Below are 16611 nucleotides of genomic sequence, written 5' to 3' on the forward strand. Positions count from 1 at the left end.
CAACAACAACCCTGCAAAAGACTCCAAAGGTTGATGGTTCGAACCCATCAACTGTCCCATGGGAGTAAGGTGAGACAGCCTGCTTCTGTGAAGACTTACAATCCAGTCTGAAGGAGCTCTAGTGGTAAAATGGTTAAGCACTCAGCTGCTAAGTGGAAGGCCAGCAGTTCCATAGGAGAACGATCTGGCCATCGGCTGCCCTAAAGATGACTGCCGTGGACACAGTATGGGGCAGTTCTGCTCTGTCCTCGAAGGATGCTTGGATGTGGAATCAACTCAGTGGCAATAGGATTTTGTTTTGTTTGCTTTAACAAATTTTATTGTGGTGAAAGTAAATACAACAAAACATTCACCATTGCAAAAACGTCTACACCAATAATTCAGTGACGTTGTTCACATCCTTCAAGCTGTCCAGTCATTCTCACTATCCTTTTTGGTTTTGTTTTTATGTTGGTTTATTATTCGTTTAAAAGATTACTGTCCAGGTTCTGTATCTAACAAGGTTGCGCTCGAGGTAGCACAAGCTCTGGAGGTGTCTGGAGGATTCAGTATTTACTACGTTAACTTCATCAGCCAGCCAAGATGGCTATGCAAGTGGCTAAGAGAGCAAACATACAACTTCTGCCTGAAGTAAATTGGATTTTATATGTAAGAAATTTGCCTCACAAAATCACAGCTGAAGAAATGTATGATATATTTTGAAAATATGTATCTATTCGTCAAATCAGAGTGGGGAATACACCTGAAACTAGAGGCACATTATATGTAGTGTATGAAGACATCTTTGATGCCAAAAATGCATGTGATCACCTATCAGGATTCAATGTTTGTAACAGATAATACCTTGTGGTTTTGTACTACAATGCTAACAGGGCATTTCAAAAGATGGACACAAAGAAGGAGGAGGAACAGCCAAAGCTTCTAAAGGAGAAATATGGAATCAACACCGTCCCACCATAATAAGCACTGTTTTCTGTGTTTTTATTTTGGACGAAAATCCATGAATCACTACCACTGCTTTTTTCATTATTAACTAATAATAAACATTGTGATTTTGTTTTTGAGATGAAAAATGACCTGCTTGAAACTTGGATACTGCTAGAATTTGTCATTAATAAACTTGTAGCTTTTATTAAAAAAAAAAAAAAATCACTGTCCAAAGGACTCGGTGTCCACTCAGTGTCGACTCAAGCACACACACCATTACCACACGGACATCCGTAACCCAGGTCTTTTCTTGAGCCCTGTCTTCCCGAGAGTTCCCTCAGGTGTCTAAAACCAAAGCGCTCAAACCCCACCCCACCCCAGCTTCTCATCTCATGTTCCCTAGTTTCGTCAATGATAACACTCTCTGTCCAGGATCCCAGGGGGAACTCAGGGTCCATTCTTGACTGATCCTTCTATTTCACACACAACGTACAATGCATAAGGAAATCCTAGCAACTCTCAGCAATCCCTCTCTGGGATCCACTGCTGAGATCAACCCCAGGTTCCAGAAGACACAGTTCAAATCCAGGCACACATTTCACATCTGGGAGTATGACTGTTGTTGTTGTTAAGTGCTGAGTCAATTCTGATTCATAGCAACCCGTATAGGGTTTCCAAGAAGGACCTGGTGTGTTTGAACTGCCAACCTTGTGGTTAGCAGTCCAATGCTTAGCCTACAGCACCACACCAGGGAGTGTTATGGGCTGTTATTCAGACCAGATTCTCAGGTATTAGTTTCTAAGTCAGGGATAGGTAACCTGCATTCTGTCAAAATTTATAACATCTTTCATGGGCCTTACAAATTTATCAGCATAAAAGTTAGCCTGCTGTATTTGGTCAATCATTCAATTCACTCACCCCTAACATGATGACTGGAGTCCTGGTGTGGCACTGTGGGTTAATGTGCTGGACCACAAAGTCATTTGAACCACAAGGTTGGTAGTTCAAGCTCACCAGTGGCTCCTCAGAAACCCTATACAGGGTCGCCATGGGTCGGCACTTAACAACAATATGCTGGCTGGAACGGCAGTCACCTTGGGAAGACCAGACCAAAGGATTTTGCAGGTCTAATAGGGCCCGTGGGCCAGATGTACCCCATCTAGATGATGAATATACTGGTTTTTTATGTTAATAAAAAAGTGAGATAATGGTGTCTTGAACCTACATCTATTGTAATATAAATAAAAAAATGAAGCCTGTTGCCATCAAGTTGAATCCAATTCAAATGAGCCCTGGTGGCTCAGTGGTTGAGTACTCATCTACTAGAGCCCTGGTGGCTCAGTGGTTGAGTACTCATCTACTAATGGAAAGGTTGATAGTTCAAACCCACGGGCAGCTCCAGGAGAGCAATTCCTGATGCTCGGCTCCTGTAAGGTTACTGCCCAGGAAGCTGTCAGGGCAGCTCTGCTCTAAGCTCCAGGACCACAGAGTCGGAGGATGCCGCACTACAGATGAGATCAATGAGGAGGCTTCACAAGACGACGGCGTTAAGAAGTTCATGGAAAAGTGGAATTCAAAAATAATGGCTTCGTCCACTCACTTTTTCTAAGTCCCTTCATATATTCGCAAAGTTAGTCACTTCGGTGTGTTGTTGTTAAGTGCCGTTGAGTTGGTTCCAACCCATAGGAACTCTGTACAGAGATTCCAAGGAGCAGCTGGTAAGTTTGAACTACTGACCTTGTGGCTCAAACCGACTTTAAGGTCAGCGCTACACCCGGACTCCACTAAGATGTGTAGGACGAGGGAAAGGAAAGTATAAAGAGTGGTTTCCATGTTTTTCAGATTTGGGACAGCTGACTTGACTGGGAAATTTTGGTGGCATCACAGACTAGGGGTAGATTTATGTTGTAGAAGTGTGGATATCTCCATCTGCAGTAAAATTACAGATGCCATCATTAGGACCAAGCCTCCCATTTAAAACAACTAACTAGCTGACAGCGCGTGTGGGATAGAGCGCAAACACTTTAAACTTGCCACCCTACCATCCTGGTGTGGGGCTGTGGGTTAATGCACCAGACTGCAAAGTTGTTTGAACTGCAAGGTCGGTGGTTCAAGCTCACCAGCTGCTCCTCGGAAGCCCTATACAGGGTCACTATGGGTCAGAAACGACTCGATGGCACTTAACAACAACAACAAACCATCAACTGAGGTCGTATCTCCTATCCATCCCCCTGCTCTCAATATCTCATGTTTTAGTTAGACATATTCTAGGGAGGAGCAGACAGCCCCTCTCTCAGTATGCACATGGAAACTCTTGATTCTTGTATGTTAGTTACACATATTCCAAGAAGGAACAGACAGCCCTTGCTACTACTATGCATACCAAAATTCTGTGTCCCTTAGAAGGGACAGGCAGCCTTGCACCTTGTGGTTTTTCTACTTTTTCCATGTCCCACATACCACCCTTAACTGCTCTGACACATGTGAAGCTTATATTCCCATGACATAAACAGACCCTAGCCCACAGTCCTCATATGGAAAATCTTGTCTATCCAGCTAGCCACTACTGGAGACAGCTGTCCACATCCTGGTTAGTAAGTGTCCTTGTCAGCAAACCATCTCTTTTCTTTTCTGTAATAAACTAATGTCTTTCAGACTGGTCACTGGTCTCTCAGCAACTACATATGCAAAAGGTTTTTCCACTCAGGGCCTAATCCCCAATAATGCAATATAAACTATTGCTTAAAAATATCAAAAATATGGAATCTCTCACAACATATGGGTCACCAGGCAAAAATCTAATTGAAAGTGAGAAAGTAAGGAGAATAATGTAGAAGGAAATCACTTTGCCCTGAACACATCTGCCAATTGAACCAAACATAAGCTTGGATTTTGAGCCTCTCCCAACACAAATGAAGAGGACACCAAAATCTAGGGTCTTTTAGAATGCACGGTATTTACATGGGTGTGCTAGATATAAAATTATGGTAGTTGCAAGCATGAGTCTGTCCCCATGTGGATTCACAGCCCAAATTCCAACAGCATGAGAGCTCTATAAAGCTTCCAGGTTATAAGGCGACTTCATTCTTGGCCTCAGATTATCCCAGAAATGAAACACCAAGGACGGTAGACAGCACACAGTTTAAAATAACCAAATACTTAAAGAATCACTACACCAAGAGGGAGAATCAGTAGCTGAGACAAAAACAAAACAGTGATAGAAAATATGAGGGGGCTCCTAAAGGATCATGGAAAAATTCTGTTATCTTTTCATTTCATTTTTCCAGGAGCTTTAGAAGCCCCCTTGTAGAGCCAGTTCTGTATTGATATTATCAGACATAAATTATAAAGCAAGTATGTGTACCAATTTGCGGGGAGAGGGGACATATTGAAAGGAACAAACTAGCTAGAGAGACAACAAGAGAGCCAGGAGGGGCTCATGAGCAAAACGCTAACACAGCAAGTAGGCAGAACAATTGGTGTTTCAGCAATTCCTGATCCACAGTTCTATCAACAGTAGGTAGGATTTTCTATCTGACTTTTCTGTCTTTGGGAGAAGATGCAATGGGAAGAGTTAAAGCACGCTCAAAGAAAATGCATCTTGACTGTGTCCCCTCTCCTCGTCATCCTCACTTCAGTTGTCTGACCTCTGACCCTTCTCCATCTCTGTCTGATGTGCTCTTATAACCTCCTTATGCAACCGCTGTCTTCTCCCTTGCTTCTGATCCACCTTCTATAATCCTGATATGGTGTTCTTTCTAAATTCCAAATCACTTGCCTAAGGACATCATGCTTGGAAAAGTAGAGAATCAGCAAAAAATAGGAAGACCCTTAAAAAGATGGGTTGACTCCATTACTGCAACAGTGGGTTCAAACATGGCCACAACTGTGAGAACGGCACACGACAGGACAGTGGTTCCTGCAGTTGGACATACGAGTCCACTGCATGGCACCCAACAACAATGACTCCTTCTGCCTCAAGAATACAATTAGAATGTTTCGATTGGTAAATATCTGTGACATAGAAGGAATGTTAGCTCCCACACCCACCCCACCACAAAGAAAATACAACCTAAGATGGGGGCTTGCTTCTTGTTGTTGTTAGAGTTCATCGAGTCAGTATCAACTCACAGCAAGCCAATGCACAACAGAACGAAACACAGCCCAGTCCTGGGCCAACCTCACAATCCTTGCTACTCTGGAGTCCATCATTGCTGCCACCGTGCCAATCCACATATGCGAACACAGTTCACAGTCAAGTTTTCTGAATTCCCTCTCCCTTCCAATCAAAATTCAAACTTCTTGATCACCCCATGGACTTGTCCAAATTCATCATCCACTTGAACAAATGTGTACACAAACTTCCTTAAGTACTCTGTAGGCCCTGGCCTCACTTTGCTCATATGCCATTAACTTCACCTTTCTTCAGCAGGAATGCCATCTACTGATAGCATGACCATCCTAGGAAGGTTCAAATCTTCCTTCATGAGTCTATAAAGCTTTCTTTTCTTTTTTTTTTTTTTCAGTGTTTATTGTGAATTATGTGATAGTTTACATGGGAGGAGAACATTAGTTTCACGTTCAGCCTTTCGTATATTGTTTCATTGCCATGGTTACAATCCCCTCCATGCATCACCAACCAACCAAAGGGTATACATTACAAGCCTGCCCTCCAGTCATCAGCACACAGCCCCTCTCCCTCTCTGTGTTTAAAGTCCTGAACTGCTCCATCTCTCCACATCATCATCTCTGCCTCCATCTCAGGCATCACTGCTTCTCTGGGTAGGGTCCCATTGTCCACTCTTCTCCCTTGATGGTCCCAGGGACCTCTGCTCCTAGACTGAAAATTTAATCACTCCCCTCCTTGCTACAAAACATCTACCTTTACAATTCCAACCCTCACAATCAGTCCTGACAACAATTATTCACTATTGTATCACAAGAGACCCATCCACATTTTATTTCATCAGCCCCGCCTAGACAGATTGGATACTACTCAATGGAGATTCTATCTTCCTCCATGCCCTCTGTGTCTAGGCTCCCTCTTGAAAGCTTGTAAGCTAGTCACTTCTCGCCTTTGAAGCCCCCCCCCACATCCCCATTTTGGGTAGCCAATGTCCAAGTTGCCCATTCCTGTCTACTCTCTGTATGGAGGGGGTGGGAATTATCCTTGCTGTAAAGATTTGTTCCCTCTTTTGAGTTACTGCATCCGTAGGTGTAGGTCAAGTTCTTCAAATTGTATCACATTACTCTTTATCCCTCTTCTTACTTCTTCTAGTTGAGCTCTGATCATCCAGTCATTGAAGCCAGGTCAAGTGGGTATTATCTGCAAGTGTGGGTGTTCTTGTGCATATGCCCTCTCTTCTTATCTGCTTATAAAGCTTTCTTGAATGAGTCTCTTTCACCTCTCTTTAGTGACCCCTCCAAAACATACACACCAACTGCAGCACCACCATCACCAGCAGCAGAAGCACCTGTCCTGGTCACCCACATTGTAGTAAGTACCAAATGGAATAATCATTGAAGGTTGAACTTGAGATCAGGGACTGGGGTAATTCTCCTGTGAACCCCTAACCTCACACAGATCTCTGAACACAACAGACATTCAATAAATATTTAATAAAAGGAAGAAGGAAATGAGAGGGCTGGGAATGGGAGGGAGAAACTTGAGCTGGAAGAAGTTTAACTGGTCCAAATTTTTGTAAGGTAAACAGACACTTTGAAGACTGTATTGGTTAGGCCATTTATTGGAGGCAAAACCCAAAACCCAAACCAGCTTCTGCTGAGTCCATTCCAACTCATAATCCTATTTCAGGACTGCAGACATTCGATTTTCTCACCTCTCTTCTAGTTTCTTCCATATTTCTGTTGTGCGGCCTCTACATCATCCATACACCCACCCTATCATCCCACTGCAACTGTGGTTCCTGTTAAGTGCCCTCAAGTCGGTTCTGACTCATCGCTATCCTGCAGAGGGTTTCCAAGGCTGTAACTCTTTGTAGGAGCAGAAAGCCTCCTCTTTCTCCCATTGAGTGCCTGGTAGGTTGAACGGCTGACCTCGTGGTTGGAAGTCTAGTGCTTTATCGTACAGAGCCACCACACTCCCAGTCATGGTTAACATGTGGCTTTCCCAACTTGAAAACTCACGACCAAATGAAATCCACAATCTAGACCTTCCTCCCTCTGACCTTTCCCTCAGCTTCTGACAAACTCTACTTCTAGTGTACCCCACGTCTGTGAGGCCTTCACAATTTGTCTTCCTTCTGGAGTTTCCATCTTCCTTCATCTCCACCCATTCAAGTCCGAACCTGATCTCCAGGTCTACCACAGACCCTCCCCAATGGTTCCCAAACTTGAAGACATCTCTATCACCCCTCAGTTCCCCACAGCCTTGTTCCTTCCAGACTGTTTAAAACGTTAGACCTGGATTTGTGTGTACTTGTGCCACGTGTTTGCATTGTGTGTGGTACACATCTCCCCTTTCAAAAACAAAGCGCTTCTTACTCATTTCTACTTTCCGTCATAGCCAACAACAAGTGTCTATTCAGCATAATTAGAAAAGATTGACACGGATTTTAAAATTACTGTTATCAACATTCATCCAATAAAGCAAACTTCAAAGTGGCATATAAACAACAAGATTTTAACAATTTCCCCTTTGGTTCAATTTTGTCATTTTAAACCTTTGGTTCACTTTTACTATTTTCACTGAAAACATAAGGGCCAGACTATGTGAAGAATAAAATTAGAAGCACTGTTAGTAAAAACAAAAAACACAATGTTCATGACTATAGATGGTTGCATTTTATTAAGTGTTCATTCTTTTATGGGACTATTTTCAAAATTCAAAGAAAATAGAAGGAAGAAGAGAAAAGTCCTATGTTCAAGAGATATTTAGTCACTCATTTAAGTGAGCAACTATGTTCCTTAAAAGATAATAAAGAGATATTTTGAGAAATACGGTGCCATAAATTTATGGGACAGAGAAAATTGTCTCACTTGCAGACATACGGTAATGTCACTGAGTTCTACCTCAGACACAGCGAATGGATTCCCTGACTACTCACTTCTTAGATTAAAAATAGTAAACCTCCAATTGTAGTATCTAGTTTATGAAGAGAAAGAAATATACACTTTCCATTAGTAGATTAAATTAAGAAAATGTTTGATTATCTGCCTAAATCTCAGGTTCTCTATCTGCTATGAAAGAAACAATCCTACAAAGCAGTCAACCACCAACCAACCAACCAAAACCCATTGTCATCAAGTGGATTCCAACTCACAGTGGCCCTGTGTAGAGGGCAGAGTAGAACAGAGTAGGTTTCCAAGACTGAAATCTTTATGGAAGTAAACTGTCCCATCTATCTCCTGCAGAATTGAACCACTGACTTTTCAGTTAGCAGTATAGTACTTAACCAATGTGCTCCCAGAGCTCTTTCAAATTATCCAGTACTTACAGAGAACACACAGCCCCCTTCGCTATGCTATTCTGGAAATGTCAATGTTGGTAGTCTGCCAAGAAATGGGGCAAAGATGTTCTTAAGAGCCAGTCTGCCAAACGGAGAATGCCATGTTCCATAAGCATCTGCTATTTAAATGATGTATCTCAGGACTCACAGATTTATGCATAGATTGTCTTCTTCTTGGTCATATTATCACCCCAGTGGTATCAACGTGTGTGATGCATAGAATTATTTATATACAGCATCAACATGACACCTAAGGAAGCTTTTTATATCAGTCTTCCAGGAAACATAGGTCGTTGTCTCTGGGCAGACTATGAAGATCACTTTGAAAAAAGCAATGCAAGTTGGTTAAACAGCTGAAGTCAGGGGAAATGGTCTTACGTTGAGATTTATTGGATTGTGTATAATCTCCCCAGGGACGTGCCAGGGAGTGTCATCAGCCGAGGTATTTAATTAAAACTCTTCTGGAGTAAGTGGAAGAGAAGTTGCCTAAGGGAATCATTTCACTTTGATCCCTAAAGGATTGATTTGATAGTCTTAAAATTCCTAACCGTTTCAAAATCTTAAATGTTGTCTTCAGAAATAGACTTCTACCATTTTCTCGAAGGACAAGAACAGCCATCTTGTCAGCAAACCTACCCTCTATGAAACCAGAGAGAAACAAACTCCAACATACACACAAAAGAAGTATAACTTAGAAACCAGGTCTCTCTGATGCATGCTAAATCAACCGGCACCAGACGATGGTGTTAACTCAAAGACAAAGCCAGCAGGGAAGAAACCCATGCATCCAGCAAGCTGGGAGCTTTACTTTTTCTCTCCTTTCTTCGATCACTTACTTTCCTTTTTTATTGTGGTGATGGTGTTGCATTTTGTTCTTAAGAGTCAAAACCCTGTATCAAAAATTAGAGTTTTGCTTTTTTTAAAAAATAATGTGATGTAATAGTGGGCAAATTCCCGTCTTTTTTCTCTGAAGGTCACTAGTGCCCACCCACCAAGCCTGCAGAGCATCTCGCAGATTTCTCTGAAAAATGCAACCATTTGTCTCTGTGGCTTCCAATTTTCACTGAGAATAAAGTCCAAGACTGCTCAGCCATGAAGAGGAACAAAGTTCTGACACATGCTGCAGCATGGATGAATCTGGAAAACATGTTGCTGAGTGAAAGACGTCCATCACAAACAGGCAAACAATGTCTGGAAGTTCCCACTTGCCAGAGGGTTTCCAAAAGTTCATGAAAGAATCCCTTGATCGTTCAATTCCATTTTTCCACGAATTTCTTTAAGTTCCCTCATATATAAAATAGGCAAATGTATAGAAACTGAAGCTTATTGGTGGTTACCAGTGGTGGGAAGGAGGCCGAGTTACCAAGTGGTTAAAGATTTTGACTGCTAACCAAAAAGGTCAGTGGATCAAACCCACTAGCTGCTCCAAGGGAGAAAGATGTGGCCATTAGCTTCAGTGAAGCTTTATAGCCTTGGAAACCATATGGGAAAACCATATTTACAGCCTTGGAAACCATATGGGGAAACCATATTTACAGCCTTGGAAACCATATGGGGAAACCATATTTACAGCCTTGGAAACCATATTTACAGCCTTGGAAAGTGGTCTGTGAGTTGGAATCGACTTGACAACCATGGATGTTTTATTTTGGAGGTACAATGGTTAAGTACTCAGCTGCTAAACAAAACGCCAAAGATTCAAATCCACCAGTGGCTCCAGGGAAGAAAAGTCCTGGAGATCTGATTCTGTAAAGAAGACAGCCTTGGAATCCCTACGGAGAAATTGCCTCGGGGTTGCTGTCGGTTGGAATTGGCTCCATGACAGTGGATGGTGGGGAAGCAGAGTCTTTGTTACTGATACTGAGTGTCTGTGAATAGGAGTGGGATCATGTGGGAATAAGGTTTGGTGATGGTTAGACCTGTAATGAATGCCACAGCATTAATTGTGAGTGTAAAACACACTGAACTAGCAAATGCTTTCTTCTGTATGCATTTCACCACAATAAAACAATATTTAAAATTACACAGAAGCCAAAGGAGTGGAGCCTGTCACTTGTAGGTGATACATGTCTCATAGTAATTCTGTCAGACACTACAGGCTGTAGGACGCTGGCTCTCCCTAAGGTGTGAAGCCACATTCCCCATCACTAACAGCACCCCCATGGGCACCCCTTCTTCAGAGGAAATGAGCCCAGGTCTGTGGTTAATAGCCTCTGAAGTGCTGGGTAGGAGCAGCTGTGGTTATGAGCAATGGAAGATATGTGAACTGTCTTAATCATTGAAAGGCAAAGGAGGTAAAACCAAGTCTCCAAGAAGGTGAACCAATAGAGCCTCCAGGGCTCACAGGGCAAGACTTGCTCCTGAGTCTAATTCTCTGGAAACTCCACCAGGTACAATCATCTTGGAAATAAATCATGGTACATTTCATCCCCTGCCAGGTGCCCGCATGCATTTCTGAAATATTCCAAAGCTAAGTTCTTCTTTTGGATTTGACTACAGCCAATACGTGCACGCCTTGGTGGAAAAGTGGGTGATGCATTGGACTGATAAGCACAAGGTCAGTGGCTCAAACCTACCAGTTACTCAGTGGAAGAAAGCTGAGTAAGCCATTTGTTCCCAAAGAGATTACAGTCCCAGAAATTCCAAGGAGCACTTTAACCTTTTCCTGTCGGGCTGCTGTGAGTTAGAATAGACTGCACTGCAGTGAGTTGGGTTGGGTTAGGTTTAATATACATAAGGGGCCAGAGGTGTTTCAGTGGTAGAATTCTCTTCTTCATATAGGAGACCCTGGTTTGATTTTGGTTGATGTTGATCACGTGTAACTACCACCTATCAGTCAGTGGAGAATTGTGTGATCCTATGATGCCAGACAGTTTTCATTTCCGTAAACCATCCAGGCAAAGACCCACTCATTTTCATCAAGTCGATTCTGGCTCATAACAACCCTGTAGGACTGAGACTGTAAATCTTTACATGAGCAGACAGTCTCATCTTTCTCTAGAGGAGGCTGGTGGGTTTGAACCTGGAAGTTAGCAGTCCAGCACTTAACCCACTTCAGACTAAGACCATCAATGGAAAACTCTGGTGATCTACTCCTCAAAATCAGTCAATGAACACTCTATGGATCCCAAGAGTCCAATGGGGCTGGGGCTGCACTAGGCAGCATTTTGCTCAGTGCTGCACAGGGTCACCACGAATCTGAGGCAGCAAGCAGCAAACCGCAACATTAAGACTAAAGGATTCAGTGTTCTCTCAGGGCCCAGAGGCAGGGAGGCTCAGGAGAGGGGTGTCTGACCACACGGGCCATCACTCCCATGAACTCCCAAGCACCTACTGCTGCTAGTTAGTAATTGACCTTCAGCAGCCATTTGTGGACATACGTGCAGAAGGGTTATGTTCTCATGTTGGTTCTTAACTTCTCTCTTTGTGGCTCTAGAGCTTCACCCCAAAGCCTGAGCAGTGAACCCATGGTGAGATGCACCCTGGACTCGTGGATGGAAAGCAAGTCAGTAACAGTGACTGGGTACAGGTTCTGATCCAATTGCATTCTGGGCTGCTGTCAAGGCCGCCCTTGAGAAAGGCTGTAACCATAACCTTGCTTTCCTTGAGTCTTTATCATTAGCCTTCTCTGTGAACTCTTATTTCACGATAAGGATGATTTCTAAGCCTTGAAAATGCTTCTGTTTCTTCAGTGGACTATTTCTGGTAGGTCCGACATAGTAGCATGTCTGTTTTTAAATAAGATGCTGCAGCAATGTAACATCCTTCCGGACTTGTTTTCTATTCACATACCCAGTTAAATAAAAGGGAGAGCTTTGATGATTTATTTTGGATGCTGCTAGATTGGGCCAAAAGAGTGTTCTTATGGCTTCATTTTTGAATCACTAGATTTGAAACAATATTTTTCCATCCAACTTTTTAAAAAAATAATAAATCAGAGCAATAGAGCTGCATATGATGGCCAAAACTGAAAGAATCCACACTTGGCAAAAACCAGTTGGCATATCTGGTGACCCTTGTAAAGGAGAAGAAAGGAACCATCACCGTGGCCTTTTAAACCCTTTTTGGAACTTCCTTTGACACTTCAAGCCAATTGTTCTGCTCTGTCACTTTGCACCTGTCACTGACAGATAAGGTGGTGCCATTTTCATGGTTCCCTGCTTCTGATCTGGGGTCAGGTAGAACACAAGCTGAGATGGAGGTGTGCAAATACCTTAAGGTAGACAGTAAAATAAAAGTGAAAAATACATCTAGCATCCTATGCATGAATTATGCACCAAAATTAGTTGCATTAATTTTCTGATCAGTACACTATCTGTTGGCTCAATTGGGGAGATTTTTTTTTTTTTCTTAGCCTCTTCTTTTTAAAAAAGTGATATTTACCTTCCAACCCAGGAAAAACTAGAGCCAAAGTCATGTTAGAGTAATATTTTAAAACCATTTTGAATACTGATTGCTGGGGACAGCATATGCAGACCCTGGGCTGATCAGTGGCAGCCCCATTAAACCACGTCTGAATATAATCAGTTTAAAATAGATGCTCTCCTTCCTCCTGAAAGTATATAGGAATATTAAGAACAACGTAGAATTTTAGATATAGATAAATGAAGCCCGGTGCCTGAGCTCTTGCTCACAAACAAAAGTTTGCAAAGTGTACAGAGACAGCTTGGCTCCTTTCAGGAACCTTGCTTTATGTTATGTATCCTTAAGAAGCCGCACGTTGCTACTCTAGATCATTTAATCCTAAAAGTTAATATATAACAACTTGATTGAACCTTTTTTTCTGTAAAAATAAAAATGTTAGATTGTTAAGAAAAACTATGAAAATATCTTAAAAGTTGTTCCTGTGAATCATTATGTCCTGTTTTAAATGATTAATCACAGTTCAGTTCCGTATCCTGTCTTAATCACATCCTCCCTTTGTGACATCCTCCCTGAGTGAATTATATCCTTCCTTTGTAACAAATCCCTCCTGAAAAAAGAGAATAAAAGGCTGAGGTAGAGTAAATTCTGCATGCAATGCTGGGCAATGCTTACCTGCCAGCTTGCATCATATCTGTGTGTCTGTCTTTTTTGTATATATTTTGTCTCTCTCTTTCTCTATCACTTTCGCCGCCAGATCTCCCTTCTTCATGACACCCACACTTCCCTGTCGAGGCAGGACCCCTACATAGGACCTTGACAGCTGATTCACCCACCTCTACTGATCCATTTCAAGGTTAATCCAACTTGAATGTCATGGATGAAAATTAATTGTAATTCTTTGAACTACAACAGCACATGACATATTGCCTTAAATTAGTATTTGCTATATGAAACATTAATCTACCCTAATATTCTGCATCGAGTCCTGGTGGAGCACTGTAGGATAACCACAAGGTTGGTGGTTCAAACCCACCAACTACTCCTCAGAAACCCTATACAGGGTGGCTAAGAGTTGGAACAACATCACTTAACAGCGTCAGTATTCTGCATGGCACTTAGAGCTAAGCTCTCTAGCCTCCTGTCTTCTAAATCAACTGAAAACTGTTGTTGTTGTTAAGCGCTGTCGAGTTGGTTCCCAGGGAAGGAGCCCTGGTAGGGCAGCTACTAACCCAAAGGTCAGCAGTTCAAACTTACCAATGGCTCAAGAGAACAGACATTCAGCTAACTCAGAAAGCAAACTACTTGTCATGGAGTCGGTTCCAACTCATAGCACCTACGTGTTTGTCATAGTCCAACTGAACTCCATAGAGTTTCCAATGGTGGATGTCTTTTGGAAGTAGATTCTGAAGTCTTTCTTCTGAGGAGCCACTGGGTGGACTCAAAGTTCTAAGCTTTTAGTTAGTATTCAAATGCATTCACTATTAGCACTACCAGTAGTTGTTGTTGTTGTAGCTGTTAGGTGCCATTGAGTTGGTTCTGACTCATAGCAACCGTACTATGTACAACAGAAGGAAACGCTAACCAGTCCTGCCCCATCTCACAATTGTTGTTGTGTTTGTGCCCATTGTTGCTGCCACTGTGTCAATCCATGTCATCGAAGGTTTTTCTCTTGTTCGTTGACTCTCTTCTTTGCCAAGCATTATGTCCTTCTCTATAGACTGGTCCCTCCCGGCGATCTGTCCAAAGTATGAGAGATGAAGTCTTGCCATCTTGTTTCTAAGGAACATTCTGGCTGTACTTCATCCAACACATAATAGTTCTTCCAGCAGTCCATGGTACTTTCAGTATTTCCAACACGACTAATCAAATGCATCTATCCATCTATGGCCTTCCTTATTCTCTCTCCACTTTTCACATGCATATGTGAGGATTGAAAACACCATGGTTTGGGGAGGGGCACCCTAGTGACTGACTCTCATTTTATCCTGTGGGCTAAAGAATGGGTCCCCTTCAAATATTCTTTTCTTGGCCAGTTCACTTCAGTATATACTTGCTGATAAAATGATTTCCGAAGTACAGCTACCTAAGAAAAGACTTTCTAGGAAAAAAAGTAGAAGTTGCAGAGGCCATGGGCCCCAGTGTGGTAGTATGAAACCAGGATGCACATAGTCATCAAAAAAAACAGGGCTGGGTCATGTGCCATGTTTGTTCCCTGGGTAGCCACCTGGGTCAGCTCATTGCAGCTCAGGGTCCTCTCCTGTAAGAGCTAGGTGGCTTCTGCATCAAAGGGCTAGGGGGAGCAATGGGAGGAAACCTATACACACGCTAACAGAGCAACCTGTTAAGTCACCGGTAAGAGCAGAAATCAATGATTTCCGGCACACGTGGCTTCATCCTCAATCCCTTTGATGCTCTTACAATCGATTATATGAATTAGAATTTTTGCATTCCAAATCCCTTTTCTTTTCTTTTTTTTTTTTTTTAACAAATAGATCTCCAACTTGCCCTTTACCTAATGAACATTCAATATTCATAAATCCTGGTATGTTTTTTAATAAAGCACAGAAGGAGATATGGATGTTAATTTTGAAATATGAATTATTCTATTCTTTAAGTTCACTTTCTTTCTTTAAAGTAAAATATTCCTTCCAAATCTCAAAAGTGGATGGAACATATCTCAAATGCTCATGGACTCCAGACTGTCTGGAGCTACTGAGGCTGGATGAAACCCTAAAACTACTGCTCTAAGATCATCCTTAAACCTCATACTAAAAATATCGACTGAAGTCCTTTTAAAACCAAACAATAGTTTATCTGAATGGATAAAAGTGTTTGCCTTCAGCATTATGCGCCTTTAAGAGTTGTCTATATGAGAACTATCCTTCTGGGATCAAGGGGACACAGTGACTCTATAGGATGACAACTGAGCTGTGATTATAAGGTTGGCATTTCGAGCCCACTAGTTGCTCTATGGGAGAAAGATGAGATTTTCTGCTCCCACAAATATAGCTGTTGTTGGGTTCCTGTGTATGATCGTAAGTTTGTTATTGTTGTTGGTAAGTACTGTCGAGTCGGTTCTGACCCATAGCAACCCTGCATAGGGCTTCCAAGGAGCAGCTGGTGAGTTTGAACCACCGACCTTATGGTTCACCTTGTGGTTCAAACTAATCTTGAGGTCCAGCGCTTATCCTGTAGCACCACACCAAGACAAAGGTACATAACCTCAAAGACCCTATGGTGTTAAGTTTTGTTAAGTGCCATTGAGTCAGTTCTGACTCACAGCAAGCCTTAATAGGGTTTCTGAGGAGCAGCTGGTGAGTTTGAACTGCCAACCTTATGGTTTTCAGTCTAGCGTTCTCCCACAGTGCCGCACCAAAAATCTTACACAGGCTCACTACGAGTCAGAACCAACTGATAACAAGTATGGGATAAATTGGTAATAGCAACTGAAATTATTATACAGGTAGAAACTGTTGAATTAGTATATATTTTGCTGGTATATTCTCATCACCAACTCCAACAACAACAAAACACACATGAAAATGAGTGGGTGGAACACCCTCACTGAACCTTGACCTCAACCCATTCCTTAAAAATGGAAGTGCAATCGTCCATCAACCATCATAGGTTTTATTGCCTGTTAAAGTTTTCAGAAGCTAGGCAAATCATCGCGGTGCCAGGCCCTTAAATGTGCCATGTGTCTTTGCTCTCATGTCAAGAATCACTGCACTAATAGGAATTGTTACCCTTTTTTGCCCTGCCCACCATGTAAATCAACTGTCTAGGGATATTAGTCTCGCTCATATGATCCAAGAGTAAATAGATAAAGGTTTACAAAACAGACTAAATG

The 16611-nt window shown here is 42.2% G+C and overlaps 1 protein-coding gene and 1 pseudogene across 1 annotated transcript in view; one reads left to right on the forward strand and one right to left on the reverse strand.

Moving 5' to 3' along the window:
• Positions 1-16611, reverse strand: part of CD226 (CD226 molecule) — a 79109-nt gene that overhangs the window by 58771 nt on the left and 3727 nt on the right. The gene's annotated exons all lie outside the window — the stretch shown is intronic.
• On the forward strand, positions 583-960 carry LOC102813225 (annotated as a pseudogene).

This window comes from Chrysochloris asiatica, unplaced genomic scaffold (genome assembly GCF_000296735.1).
Source record: "Chrysochloris asiatica unplaced genomic scaffold, ChrAsi1.0 scaffold00021, whole genome shotgun sequence".
NCBI lineage: Eukaryota > Metazoa > Chordata > Mammalia > Afrosoricida > Chrysochloridae > Chrysochloris > Chrysochloris asiatica.